Source organism: Gracilinanus agilis, chromosome 2, assembly GCF_016433145.1.
Source record: "Gracilinanus agilis isolate LMUSP501 chromosome 2, AgileGrace, whole genome shotgun sequence".
Taxonomy (NCBI): domain Eukaryota; kingdom Metazoa; phylum Chordata; class Mammalia; order Didelphimorphia; family Didelphidae; genus Gracilinanus; species Gracilinanus agilis.
Genome location: NC_058131.1, coordinates 384413068 through 384428075, shown reverse-complemented (window position 1 = coordinate 384428075; position 15008 = coordinate 384413068). Strand labels below are relative to the sequence as shown.

Genomic DNA, 15008 nt, shown 5'->3' with positions numbered 1-15008 from the left:
ACTATTAGGGCTATCCACCAAAGAGATCAACGAAAAAGGAAAAGGATCTATATGTACAAAAATATTTATAGCAGTTCTTGTTATGACAAGGAATCAGAAGTTATGGGGATGTCTATCAATTGGGGAATAGTTAAACTTGATATAGTAGAGTAGATGACAGTAATGGAATACTATTGCGCTATAAGAAATGGTGAGAGTTTCAAAAAACCTGGAAAGATTTATATGAACAGATACAAAGTGAAATGAGCAGAATCAGCAGAACTTTATAAACATTTATAGCAATATTGTGTGATGATCAACTGGGTGTCTTAGTATTATCAGCAATTCAATGATCTAAGCCAGTGGTTCCCAAACTTTTTTGGCCTACCACCCCTTTTCCAGAAAAAATATTACTTAGCCCCCTGGAAATTAATTTTCTTTAATTTTAATAGCAATTAATAGGAAAGATAAATGCACCTGTGGCCATCACTGCTCTCCTGGATCGCTGTAACACCCACCAAGGGGGCGGTCGTGCCCACTTTGGTAATCACTGTTCTAAGCCAATTCCAAAAGATTTATGATGAAAAATTCCATCTGCTTCCAGAGAAGGAACTGACAGAGTCTGAATGCAAATTGAAGCATGCTTTAAAATTTTTTCTTTACTTTTCTTGTTTTGGGGTGGGGGGGGTTGGTCTGTTTTCTTTTATCATATGACTAATATGTAAATATTTTACAAGACTATTTGAAATTTTCATTTAATTAATTAATTTACTTGCCTTCTAAGGTAGGACAATGGAAGATAGGGAGGGAAAAAATTCAAACTCAAAATCTTTTTTTAAATGAATGATAAAATTTGTTTTTATAAGTAGTTGGAAAAAAATTAAGTTTTTAAGCTTTCCAATATAGTTAGGAAGTCAAGGCATAAAATATAAGCTAAATGATAAAAGAATATGACAGACTTTTTTCAGTAAAGTATAAGTTTCTCAAAGGCAGAGACTTTTTCATTTTTGTCTTTATATACTATTGACTAGGATAATTCCTTGCACGTAACATATGAACAATAAATGCTTATTGAATTAGACTTAATTGAAAGACACAAATATAAATTTGTTCAAATAACAACAAACATGAAATAGTTACAAGTTAATACAGTAATAGAAGGAATGCTACACAGCAGCATGTGATTATTATTTATGTCATGTACGTAGCATTACACTAAGTAATCATCATAAATCAGAGGAGAGCAATATAAAGAAAGGCTTCATGGAGCAGGGACCTGAGCTAGACCTTAAAGCAGAGATGTCAAAACACTACTAAACCAAACCAGATTAACATGCAATTGGAAACAATTAGTCATAATAAATAAAAATTCAGTAGAAAATAGATAATGTTAATGTGGTTTTCTAAGTCAATAGGCTGCCTAAAGGGATATATATATATATATATACATATATATNGGATAATTCCTTGCACGTAACATATGAACAATAAATGCTTATTGAATTAGACTTAATTGAAAGACACAAATATAAATTTGTTCAAATAACAACAAACATGAAATAGTTACAAGTTAATACAGTAATAGAAGGAATGCTACACAGCAGCATGTGATTATTATTTATGTCATGTACGTAGCATTACACTAAGTAATCATCATAAATCAGAGGAGAGCAATATAAAGAAAGGCTTCATGGAGCAGGGACCTGAGCTAGACCTTAAAGCAGAGATGTCAAAACACTACTAAACCAAACCAGATTAACATGCAATTGGAAACAATTAGTCATAATAAATAAAAATTCAGTAGAAAATAGATAATGTTAATGTGGTTTTCTAAGTCAATAGGCTGCCTAAAGGGATATATATATATATATATATATACATATATATATATATATACACATATATATATATATAGTTTCTATTTAAGTCTGGAACTTAAATATGAGATGGGATTTGAATAAGTAAATACGGGTAGAGGATGAAGAACATAAGACACACACCAGTTACATTATAAATGGTATTTGAATATATAATTCAGTTGGATATGATATGGATAGAGTGCCATACCTGAAGTCAAGAAGACTCATCATCTTTCTGAGTTCAAATTTTTTTCTCAGTTACTTACTAACTGGGTGACCCTGGGCAAGTCACTTAACCCTATTGACCTCAGTTTCCTCATCTGTAAAATGAACTGAAGAACAAAATGGCAAACCATTTCAGTATCTTAGCCAAGAAAATCCCAAATGGGATCATAAAGAAACTACTGAAAATAACTGAACAGCAATTCAGTGGAAGGAATATTAGATTTGAAGTCAGACTGGGTTCCAGTCATACTTTAGGCATTTTGGTATAACCTTGGTTCAATTACTTGCCCTTTCTGGGCTTAAGTTTCCTTATCTTTAAAAGAACGTTAAACTAGATCTCTAAGTTCCCTTCAAACTCTAAATTTAAAATCCCATGAACCTAAGATTGCCCTTCCAATGTAATATTATGTATTACAATTACCTATGTTAATGTCTCACCCGCCTACTGAACTACAATGAGGAAGAAGTCCTTAAATAAGATTGTATCCCTCTCCTATTACCTAGAACATTTGCATGCATACAATTACTTAATAACTATTGACTGAATTGTTACTAATATGTGAGTTTGGGGGTTGGGAGTAGTTATAATGACTACTGCTGATTACACATGTATAACCCAGTGGAATTGCTTGTCAGATCTAGGAGGCGGGAGGGAAACAGGGAGGGAGAGAAAATGAATCGTGTAACTATGGAAAATATTTTTTAAAATTTAAAAAATAATAAAAATTTTAAAATATGTATCTACTGCTTCTCAAGCAAATCACCAGTTCAGATTAACTTTAAAGAGAGTGATTGTCATCAAAGACACACAATCAAGCATTATGTCAAGTTTGTTTTCACCTGAGATGGGGGGAGGAGGGAAAAAATGGGACTCAGTGTTCCTGGTGAATCCTTCCTCCAAAATTTTCATGCCTTATTGTACAATACCATATTTAACAGAAATAGGGAGGGGGGAAAGAATCAGACCTATAAAGCCAGCAGGAAGACATTAGAAAGTTTAAATAGTTTTACTTCTGTGAACAAAATAAAAATAGAGTATGTAATGATAAGATTAAAAGTGATACTAGCTCTAGGGATGAGGGTTTTTTTTCCTACCCCTCTAAGCTTGACTTTCTTATCTCTTCCCACACACATTAAAATAAGGCAAAAAGGAAGTGTATTTAACAAGGTGATTTCAAAATGAGTTAAACTAATGCTGAGTTGCCTAATGTTTTATCAAATCTAAAGACTCATAGGTTTCAAGGCCAGATCTGTATCAGTCACCTTGAGTGTCTGTTACTTGGCTGGCACTGTGCTAGGCACTGGAGCATAGATGTCATTGCAATCAGGATGCCATTGAGCCTGACCCATAAGTTTGAACTTGTGATGGATTAGTAAAGATACAGCTCACATTGCTCATTAACAATTGGTCCAAAGAAAAAATGAATGAGAAGAAAATGAAGACAAAAAAAAATTTTTAAGCAAACCCAGGAAAACATTGACAATGCAGCAAAATAATAGTTCTAATATAGTGAATGTTAAATTTGTCACCAAGGCAGGAAGACTGGAGCTGTATCCCAGAGCACCAAAATTTAGGGAGCCTTAATAACACTTATAACTCCAGCAAGGAGGAAGGAAAAGGTGAGCTCAGTATCCAGTTCAAAAGAATAATTAGGGAAAATAGAAAACTAGCAGATGTCACATTTCTTGTCCCCAAGGGGAGTCTAGGATCTCTTTCTACACCCATTCTTCTTCCCTACCCCTCGTAGGAGGAGGAGGACGCTTTCAAGTTTAAGACCTTAAACTCAGGTCTTCTACCTGGGTATCCCCCGAGAACACTTGGTCCACAGTGTTCTGATAGTCAGTCTTTTTCCTCCTTTCCCATCTTGCCCCAGAGTGCATTTGCTCCTCCCCAAGCCAGAATCACTAGTTGCAGCTCTGATGATTGGTTCTTCAAACTCAGTTGCTTAGTGGATACTTACCAGAGGTCAAAGCTTTCAGGAATCACTTGCCTTTGTATGGCCACGTGGAAGCTATTGCAGGTAACCAAACAAAAGAAGACAATAAGAAATCAATATGCAGGGTGCCTACAAACTGTGGAGAAAGGTAATAGCTTTTCCTTGTTTGGCTGTTAAATGCATTTCAGCTGCCAAGGAAAGTGATTCTCCCTCCCTAACTCCATATTCATCCCACTGATTGGTTACTTGTGAGCATTCCAAGTTGAGACTTCCTGCCCTGCATTTAATGAGGGCATCCTTCACCTACAAGTTTGTAGAAGCTTCCCTTGTCTAATCAGAGGATCCTAGATTTAGAATGGAATGGAACAATTCCAAACCCAGGAAGATGAAGTGGCTTGCCTGTCCTTACACAGATAATAACTAAGCAAGCTATGATTTAAATCCAGATCCTCTGATTCCAGATCTAACAAATCTTCTGGTGAGTCTTTACTCAAAAATCTATCAGTATATATTTGGAAGAACAAATGTTTATGTGAGTAAAAGCTCTGAAAAATTGTTGAGAAGACTACAAAGACAAATGTAAAACATTTCTTGCTTTCCAGAAGCTTATAGTCTTAACTATATTCAGAAGGTAGATATACATATAATTATAATACAAGATGTTGGCCTTACTTCCACCTTAAGAACTCCCAGGAGTCCAGGGATTTTTATAGTGTTTGACAAATGAAAAATTAACCATGTCCTCCCTTATACAGATTTATTCATTACCTGGCTCAGCACAATTAAGGGAGCAGGGGTGATCTGCAAAATCCAACAAACAACACAGTTTTCTAGATCCTCCTACCCATATCAAATTTCGTCTCTCTCACCGCCCCCTTTTCATCTCATAAAAATTGCTTAAATCTCCCCATATATGCAAATCATCCCATATTTAATTCTTGGGGAAGTCAGTGACTGATATTGAAGATTAGAAGAAATCACAGGCATAGGGTACAGGAGGTCTCAGGACCTTTCACCAGATTTTCCATATATCTCATTTCTTTTAACCTCTTCCTGTTTTCTGACCCCTATCGAAACTATACTGGATAGTTAGCTCATTCACTTCTTACTTAACCTTTTAGGCTCTACTACATGAGGAGTTTGTCATATATGAGTAGCACAGACAAATGTGATAGGAATTCAGAGGGAAAGTTTACTCTCTTTCACTTTGGTGATCTGAAAACTTCAAAAAGAAGTGATTTGCTAAAATCTTAAAGGCTTTCTACAAGGTAGAGATAAAGAGATTAGAAGAGTAGATTGGAAGAAGAATTTCAAGTGGAAGGAAAATTATCCATATCACATAAAATTTACCCTGAATCTTTCTTTCTTCCTTACTTCTTTCTTCTTTCTTATCAGAAACAGTACATAGAAGCAGAGAGAATATATAATGGACACTAATTCTGATATCTAAATAAAATAACTCAATAAAAATTTTATTAAATGAATATAATAATCCTTTCTGCTTTTTCTATTCCACCACAATATATACTATATACTAGGATCTGATTGATTAAGATGTATGTAAAATCCATTGTGGATTTTGAAGTTTCCATGTGTAAGCAAAAGCATTCTACCTAGAGATTTAAAAAAAAAAATCTGAGCTCTAATCTTAGCTCTGCTACTTGCTGTCATTATAACCTTGGGCAAATAATCTATTTGTGACTCAGGTTTCTTATCTGGAAAATGAAGGGTTGGATTAGATGATCTCTTTCCATTGTACAACCCTAGAGACAATACAGAGCTATTAAGGCTAGAGAATTGGATTGATGCAGCTCCTAAGATCCAGAGTCTTAGGAAAAGAGCATTGTGGCAATTTTGTGGAGGACTGGATGTAGAAGGAAATAATAAGCACAGAAATCAATTAAATGGTTCCTGCATTCATCTAAATAAGTGTTGATGATAACTGGCTGAGGGAATCATCAAAGATGATTTTAAAATTATAAACCTAGAAGAATATAAACCATTTCCCAATTGATAAATGGTCTAAAAAGACCATTTTAAAAAGATAAAAACAGAGTTTTTGGAGGAAGAAATCAAATCTATATAAGACTATATGAAAAAATGTTCTTAATCATTATTAATTTGAGAAATACAAATTGAAACAACTCTGAGATATCTCACATCTATCAAATTGACTAAAATGACAAAAGGGCAAAATAACAAATATTGGAGAGAATGAGGAGAAATGGGGACACTAATATATTGTTGGTGAAACTGTAAACTGATCTAACCATTTTGGAAAGCAATCTCGAATTATATAAAAGAGTTATAAGCGGTACACCTTTTGACCCAGCAATAATACTATTAGGTTTATTTCCTAAGGTGATTAAGGGGAAAGGAAAAGAACCTATATGTTCTAAAATATTTATAGCAGCTATCTTTATGGTGGTAAAGAACTAGAAATTGAAAGAATGCCCATCGGTTGGAGAATGGCTAAGTTGTGGCATATGGTTGTGATGGAATACTACTGTACTGTTAGAAATGATGAGCGGGTTAATTTTGGAAAGACTTACATGAAATTATTGAGAGTGCAATTACAGAATTGAGAAAACGTTATGTCCAGAAACAGAAATGTTATTTGAAGAAAGACTGGTATATATCCACCTCCAGAGAAAGACTTGATAAATAAAAATAAGATATAGTTTAATATATACAAATATCAGGGGCAGCTGGGTGACTCAGAATATTGAAAGCCAGGCCTAGAAATGGGAAGTCCTGGATTCAAACCTAGCCTCAGATAATTTCCAGTTGTGTGACCCTGGCCAAGTCACTTAACCCACAAATCCCCAATGCCCAGCCCTTACCATTTTTCTTCCTTAGAATCAATAATGATTCTAAGACAGAATGTAAGATTATTTTTATACACACATACACACATACACACACACACACACATCACACAAACACAAATGATGCCTTCTCTGATAGGGAGTAAGAAGGAAGGAGGGAGTTAACTGTGTATTTTAATATAACAAAACAAATAAATAAGTTAAAAAACAACAACCTAGAACTAGGTTGAATGTTGATGTTCTCTACTGAAAATGGGAAGTTTGAAGGAGTAGATATTTTAAGAGGAAATGAGTTCCATTTTGGACATAACAATAACAGTAGCTAGCATTTCTATAGCACTTTAAGGCTTACAAAGCACTTCATATATGTTACTCATTTGAATTTGAAATTCAAGAGTGACATGTATAACACAATGGATAAGGTAACCAATATGGGGGCAGAAGACACAAGTTCAAGTCTAATCTCAGTTCTTTGACTCAGGATAAATTATTTCTCTGAACCTTGGTTTCCTTATCTGTAAAATAGCCAAGATAATACTAGCCCCCAAAACCCAGAGGTATAGTGAGAATTGAATAGAATATTGTGTGTAAAGCACTTTGCAGACCTTCAGTCCTATACAGATATGAGCTGCTGCTTTTTGTTACTGTTTTTATTCAGAGATGCACATCCAACAGTTGAAAATGAAAGACTAGAGGTTTAGAACACTGTCACTGTGTTTTATCCTCAAAACAAGTAATGAAGTAGGCAGCACAGTAGAGCAAAATGAGATCTGACCTGTGATTTAGGGGATCTGACCAATAGGTTAGGGCAAATCACTCAACCTTTTCTGCTCTGGGTGAACTCATCTGTAAAAGGAAGCAATCTGAGTAGAGGGTATCAATGGTTCCTTGTAGTTCTTTGATCTTGAATGTCTAGTACAAATTATCCTTCTTTTATAGATGAGGAGCCTAAGGGTCAGATGTGTTAAGTAACTATCTGGGTCTCCAAGGAGATAGTTACAGAACCAGTCTACTATTGATTTAGTGACAGAACCCACATCTGCAAGTAAAGAGGACATTAAAAAACATCTAATAAGAGCTAAGCCAAGCCATTTTCTTTGGAAGCATTGATTAGCACACTTAATAGGTGAACATATATGCCTAGCCTTCTAGTCTCCCAGGATATCATGATACTGGTCTAGGACAAAGAATAAGTTCTCTCTTTTCTACCTGATCTCCAAATACGGGGCCATATGCAAACCCAGACATTAATAAATGTTAGCCATTGATGATGTTGTTGTAGCCTATATAAAGAGTTTAGAATGCTAAGTCAGGATGAAATGTTTTCTTGGGATACCAAAAAACCAACAAGAGTAAACATCTGAATCCCTACATCCCCAACTCTGAATAACTGTGAGCTGAATGGCCTAATTCTGCCAGTCCATGAAAAGGGAACATCCCTGCTTGAGAAACAGCTCCCCAGTGGGAGAGTGTTTTATCTCAGTACAACAAAGGCATAATAATCTAAGACTTGCATAACACAAAATGACAGATATATGGGATTCCAGGCCCCCCCACACCTATCCCACTCTATTCTCCTCATTTAGGTGGATCCTTTGTACCAGAAAGGTGTCTATTATATTATGATTAAATAGATCTTCTCTGACAAAGAGAAATAAAATGCTCTATGAGTAAATGAAACATTTACTTCAGATAGAATATGGGTACATGGAGACACCTGATCCACAGCATTTGCGTCAGAACTTTGGCTCACAGATGGCACTAGAATTATGAAACACACACACACACACACACACACACGCATGCGCTACCAAGAGCTACTTGAAGCATTCAAGACCAGTATAAGTAGCAATTTAGTTAGAATTCAGGTGTTCATCCATTCACACACCCCTCCCCCTTTGAGGTGTATTTTCTTTGTTATGTCATGCCCTTCATCCCACTAGAGAACTGTTCTCAGGCAACAGCTTTTTCCCTCTGCCATATTAGCATGCAAACAGCATTTATTCTTGTATATTGGATTTTTTATTATTTTTTTAAGAGATCTAAGTCTAGTGACTCTATCTCTCTGGCTCTTTATCTCTTTGTTTGCTCCACAGTATGTTGGAGGGATGTAGTAAAGAAATAGTTTAAATTTCAATGAAGAAATGCCTGCCAGCATCCAGAGAGCACAAAAGTAAATCAGTCTTTCTCCTCTATGATGTGAGTAAAATTCAGTGTAGTGGCTAGATGGCTGGCCTTTGAGCCAGAAAAGGAAAGTTGGAATTCCCCCAAGGCCACGTAACCTCGACAAGTTTTATTTTTTAAACTGTGCCTCAATTTCTTCTACTGTAAAATGAGAATAATAGAGTTCTTCTGAGGCCAAATGAGCTACTACCTAGTATATATTAGACATTTTACAAATATTAAAGTCTCACATAAATGGCAAGAGCTACTCTCATTGTTGATCTTATTCAGGCGAAAATATTCAGGAAGCAGATGGAGATGCTGGATTGGAATTTCAAAGTACCATCAAAAACATTACATGGGGGCAGCTAGATGGCTCAATGGATTAAGAGCCAGGCCCAGAGTCTGGAAGTGCTGGATTTAAATCTAGCTTCACATACTTCCTAGCTGGGTAACCCTGGACAAGTCACTTAACCTCCACTGCTTAGCTCTTACCATTCTTCTGCCTTGGAACCAATATGCAGTATTGATTCTAAGATGGAAGGTAAAAGTTTAAAAAAATAACTACATTTTATCCTCCAAACAAATAATGAAGTGGTCAACACAGTATAGTAGAATGAGTTCTGGACTGGGGTTTAGGGGTCCTAAAAGAGCTAAAAGAAATCTATGGTCCTTCATAGCTCTTTGATCATGAAAGTGAAGTATAAAGTGCTATAACCAGTGCTCACTATTATTGTACAAAGGATGATAGATATAGGGTTAAATGGAACTTGAGAGGTCGCTTAGGGATAAGATCATACACTCAGAGTTGGAACAAACCTCGGAGATTTTTCTATCCAATGCTTATTTAAAGATGAAGAAACTAAGGCTTTGTGGCCCAACATCACCTAGGCAGGAAACAGAGGTAGGATTTTAACTTTAGATCTTTTGTTTTAAAATCCATTGCTTTGTCTTTTTAGAAAACCACCAATATTAACACCTTGCATTTGTGTAATTACTTTATTTTATTTTAACTATTCAGTTATTATTATATTATCATATTGATATGATTAATATATTATCATATGAATTAAAATATCACTGCATATCCTTGGAAAATAGAATGGACATGAGGCAGCACCATTTTGCAGTGAGACAACTAAGACACTGAGAGAGATAAAGTCACATAGTCAAAGGCACACAATAAGCTAATGACAAAGTTGAAATGAGTACCATGATCTCCTGATAATTAACCCTGTGTCCTTTCTCTGAAGCTATCTTCTTCTTTATGTTTCATTCCTGAAATTATATGTCCCCCTAAAAGGTAATTTTCCCAGGGGCTAGTACTGAGAAGAAAAGGTAATACCAGTCTTAAGAACAAAGCGTCCCTCAGGGGCAGCTGTGTGGCTCAGTGGATTAAGAGTTAGGTCCAAAGATAGGAGGTCCTGGGGTCAAATTGGGCATCAGACACTTCCTACCTGTGTGACCCTGGGTAAGTCACTTAGCTCCCATTGTCTAGCCCTTACCACTCTTCCATCTTGAAGCCAATATACAGTATTGATTCTAAGACAGAAAGTAAAGGTTTAAAACAAAAAAAGGAACAAAGCATCTCTTGTTGGTTGAATGCCTCAGAAACTTGTTTTAAATCACCTAGACTGGTCTGGAATATAACTGGAATGGAGTAAATATCACAGCATAAATGCACTATTGGGTAAGTGTCTTCATTTATAAACTTTCCAGTTCAGACAAATTCAATGATGCTTCTTTCTCCCATTGTGGCCTTGTTGCATTTAAGGCCCACTGAGCCACACCCCAAAATAATTCTTTAATTTATAATTAATGAATTTAGTTGGATGGCCACTCCTCTAATGACCCAAAGTCTTTGGAAGTCCTTAACTTTTATAGTATATGGGAAGAATTAATGCAGAAGCCTTTTATTGGGTTTGCTTTCCCTTTGAGTTAATTTTCTATTAAATTAAATCTGCATATTATTTTTATAAGACATAAATCAAAAGCGTTTAGAAGATAAACTTTTGTTATTGATTTGTTAGTTTCTAGCATGAGATGGGAAAAAAAACCCATGAAGTTATGTTTCAAGACCTGCATGCTCTACTTAAGACCTGCTTGGAAGTGAAACTGTGATGTGGTCTTAGCCGCAGGTATTCAAAGACTTGCAAAAAGACAAGCCCTAGCAAGTTCTAATATCCTCTAGAGATTTAGAGTAGAGGCTCAAGGATGGATAGTGTATCTTGTCATATGAAGTGCATTCATCCACGGATGGATAGCTCATAACAAAGAAGTTGGCCAATAGGTCATGAATATTCAAGTTGACAAAAAGCATCTACTGAGGTTGTGCTCTGTACTTGGTAAGTATCGATACATTAATGTATTAAATAAAATACATGCACACATACCACACATTAACACAAACTCTGATTTAATGATATATGGAACTCCAAGTAAGGAATTTTACTTATGAATGTGATTTTTTTAACCTAAGTTTAAGATGACCATTTTTAAAGTATTCTATAATAGGAATTCCTTTCTGGATGAGTTGGACTGAATGACTAGATAGCTCCTGAGGGCCCTTCCAATTCTCAAGTTCTATGACTATGCCATTAAATTTATCCCTATTAAATTTAACTTTATTACAGTAAACCCAACTTACTAGCACATCAAGATAATTTTGGATCTCAATTTGGTCAGGAAAAAATACTATCTATCCTATTTTTATAGTACCTTCAAATTTAATAAGCATGTTATCTGTGACATTATGCAAGTCATTTCTAAAAGTGTCAAACAGAACATAATCAAGGACATTCTTGGGTCATTTCGCTAAAGATCTCCCTTCCAAATTGACATCAACTGTTAAATGAACTAAACTTTGGATATAGTCATTTGGTTTATTCCAAGTCTATCTAAAAGTACTGTTGTCTAAACCAACTTTTCCTATCTTAGCCATGAATCATGTAAATAGCAAGAGAAATTTTGGAAATATGTCTTTAAAATCTAGGCAAATTCCCCAATCGACAAATGATCAAGTGTCATGAATTAGGTAGTTTTCACATTAAGAAATCAAAACTATCAATAAGCATATGGAAAAAATGTTCTAAATTCATCCTGATTAGAGAAATGCAAATAAAAACAATTCTGAGGTACCACTTCACACCTCACAGACTGGCCAATATGACAGCAAAGGAAAGTGATAAATGTTGGAGAGGATGTGGCAAAATTTGGACACTCATACACTGCTGATAGAGTTGTTAATTAATCCAACCATGCTGGAGGGCAATTTAGAATTATTCACAAAGGGCTTTAAAAGAATGCCTGCCCTTTGATATAGGTTTGTACACCAAAGAGCTATTTAGGGAAAAGACTTGTACAAAAATATTTATAGTTGTGCTCTTTGTGGTGGCAAAAAAAATTGGAAAATGAGGGGGTGTCCATTGATTGGGGAATGGTTGGACAAATTTTGGTATCTGTTGGAGATGGATTATTATTTTGCTAAAAAGAATAATGAACTAGAGGAATTCCATGTGAACTGGAATGACCTCCAGGAATGGATGCAAAGGGAAAGGAGCAGAACCAGAAAAACGTTGTATAATAGAGACTGATACACTTCGGCACAATCAAATGTAATAGACTTTTCTACTAGCAACAATGCCAGGACAATCCAGAGGAACTTATGAGAAAGAATGCTATCCACAACCAGAGAAAGATCTGTGGGAGTAGAAACACAGAAGAAAAACATATGATCGATCACATAGTTCGGTGGTGATATGATTTGGGGTTTGATGTTAAAAGATCACTATATTGCAAATATGAATAACATGGAAATAGGTTTTGAACAATGTTACATGTGTAACACAGTGTAATTCCTTTCTAGTTCCAGGAAGGGGGGGGGGGGTTGAGAGGTAGGAAAAATCATGTATCATGTAACCATGGAAAAATATTCTGAATTTTAAAAAATGAAAACAAATCTAGGCAAACTGTAGCTGCTATATTCTTCTGATCCACCAGTCTAGCAGTCTTATCAAGAAAGGAAACTAGGTTGTCCTGCATTGACCTATTCCTTACAAAGTCATGCTGACTCTTTGTGATCACTGCAGTCTTTTCCAGGTCATTCAATAACCATGCTTTTAATAAAACATTCTAAAACTTATGTAGATATCAAAGTCAATCTTATTGGCCTTTAGTTTAGAGTTATATTTTCATGTCTTTTGTAAAAATTGGGACATTAGTGCTTCTCTGATCTGTACATTTATTATTCTCCATGATGCTTCAAAGATCACTGACGTTAGTTCCAAAAATCCCACCAGCCTTTATTTTTTAGGACTTTGGAATCTTACTCATCTACTGGTAAGAAAAAGGCATCTAGGACAGCTAGGTACTTTTTTTTTCTATTTGGCTTAATTATCTTAGATTTCATCTTCTGATTAGTCATTTTGTTCTGTCCTTTCTAGTTCAAAGATCTTTGTTCTAGACAGGGAAACAGAATCAAAGCATGAGCTAAGTAATTCACCTTCCCTCTATCATTCATTATTATTGTCTTGTCTACGTTAAGTAGCTGTTTTATTGAATCTCTTCTTTCTCCCATTACTACTAAAGACAAAGGAAACCTACCATTTGCTTGTGTTTCACTTTCTTTGCCAGGCAGTATTCTGAGCTTTAGAACATAAGGTTATTGTTATAGACTGTGCAATGATTTTGTATTTATTCTCTGTTCCTTATCCTTGTCTTCATATTTTGAATGTCTTTTCAAAATCTTGGTTGATGATTTCTTTGTGTAATGACATCAGTTTCTCTAGATAACTTTCTCCTTTTCTCCTCAATACAATTATTGCTCCATGACTTCAAAACTTCATATTCTAGGGCTCCTCAGTCCTCTGGAGATGTCTTTTCCTATTGAGTTTTAAGGATAGCATTCTATCTGTCCTAGCTTTGAATGCTTTGGAATTTCCTTTCCAAAAATCGAGATTGAAAATCTGATTATCCCTATCTTTTCTCTCCCCTATCACAAAGTATTAGATGAAATGGTCACGCTCCCTATCCCCAAGGTTCCCATTATTTCTATTTCAAAAATTGCACCTTATGGATAAAAATCAGATCCCAGAAAATCAGTGCCCCCTTCTTGGTTCATGTAGCATTTGAAAAATCAAATGATTACTAAAACAAATCAAGAAATGAGTAGTTGCTTTGCTTTTAGCAGAAGTTTAGATAAATAAAGTCCTCCAACTATACTATATCATACCACCATGTCATACTTGTAATTGGTTTTTGTTTTTCAAATTCCTAATATAGTTCCTTTTTCTGTCCAGGTTGTCTGTAGTCTTATCTAATGATGGTATTTCTGCTTCTGCCTCCATTTATCTTTACCTACATAGTCTTCACCATGTTTCTTTCCTCTAGTTTCTGGATTTCCTCACAAATATGTCTTAATATGTATTTCTTCAGTCTTTTCCCTAGCTGCCCTTATTTGAGTTGTTCCTATTGAACAAAGTATATCTCACCATACTCATTTTACAGTCTTGGATTCCATTCCACTGGAATTCAGTGATAAACTTATGGTCAAAACTGCCTTCCAGTTAGGACCTTGAATAAAATGCATTTGAATATTTCTTTTGATTTTTAATTTTTTATGTCTTCTGTTTTTACATCTTTTACATTTTCCAATATATCTCTCCCTTTTTTTTGCTCCAGTCATCCCTCATACTTAATTACAAGAGAAATGAAAGAAAGAAAGAAAGAAAGAAAGAAAGAAAGAAAGAAAGAAAGAAAGAAAGAAAGAAAGAAAGAAAGAGAAAGAAAGAGAGAGAGAAAGAAAGAGAGAAAGAAAGAAAGAAAGAAAGAGAGAGAAAGAAAGGAAGGAAAGAAGAAAGGAAGGAAGGAAGGAAGGAAGGAAGGAAGGAAGGGAGAGATTCTCATATCTCTTTGGAGCCAAACTTGATTATTATAATGATAGTATAATTAGTTTTGATTTAGGTGCTGATATATACACACACACACATTTATATGTATATGTATATATATATATATAT

The 15008-nt window shown here is 35.1% G+C and overlaps 1 protein-coding gene across 2 annotated transcripts in view; it reads left to right on the top strand.

The window, feature by feature from the left end:
* SGCD (sarcoglycan delta) overlaps positions 1-15008 on the top strand; it is a 501335-nt gene that overhangs the window by 357884 nt on the left and 128443 nt on the right. The window lies entirely within an intron of this gene.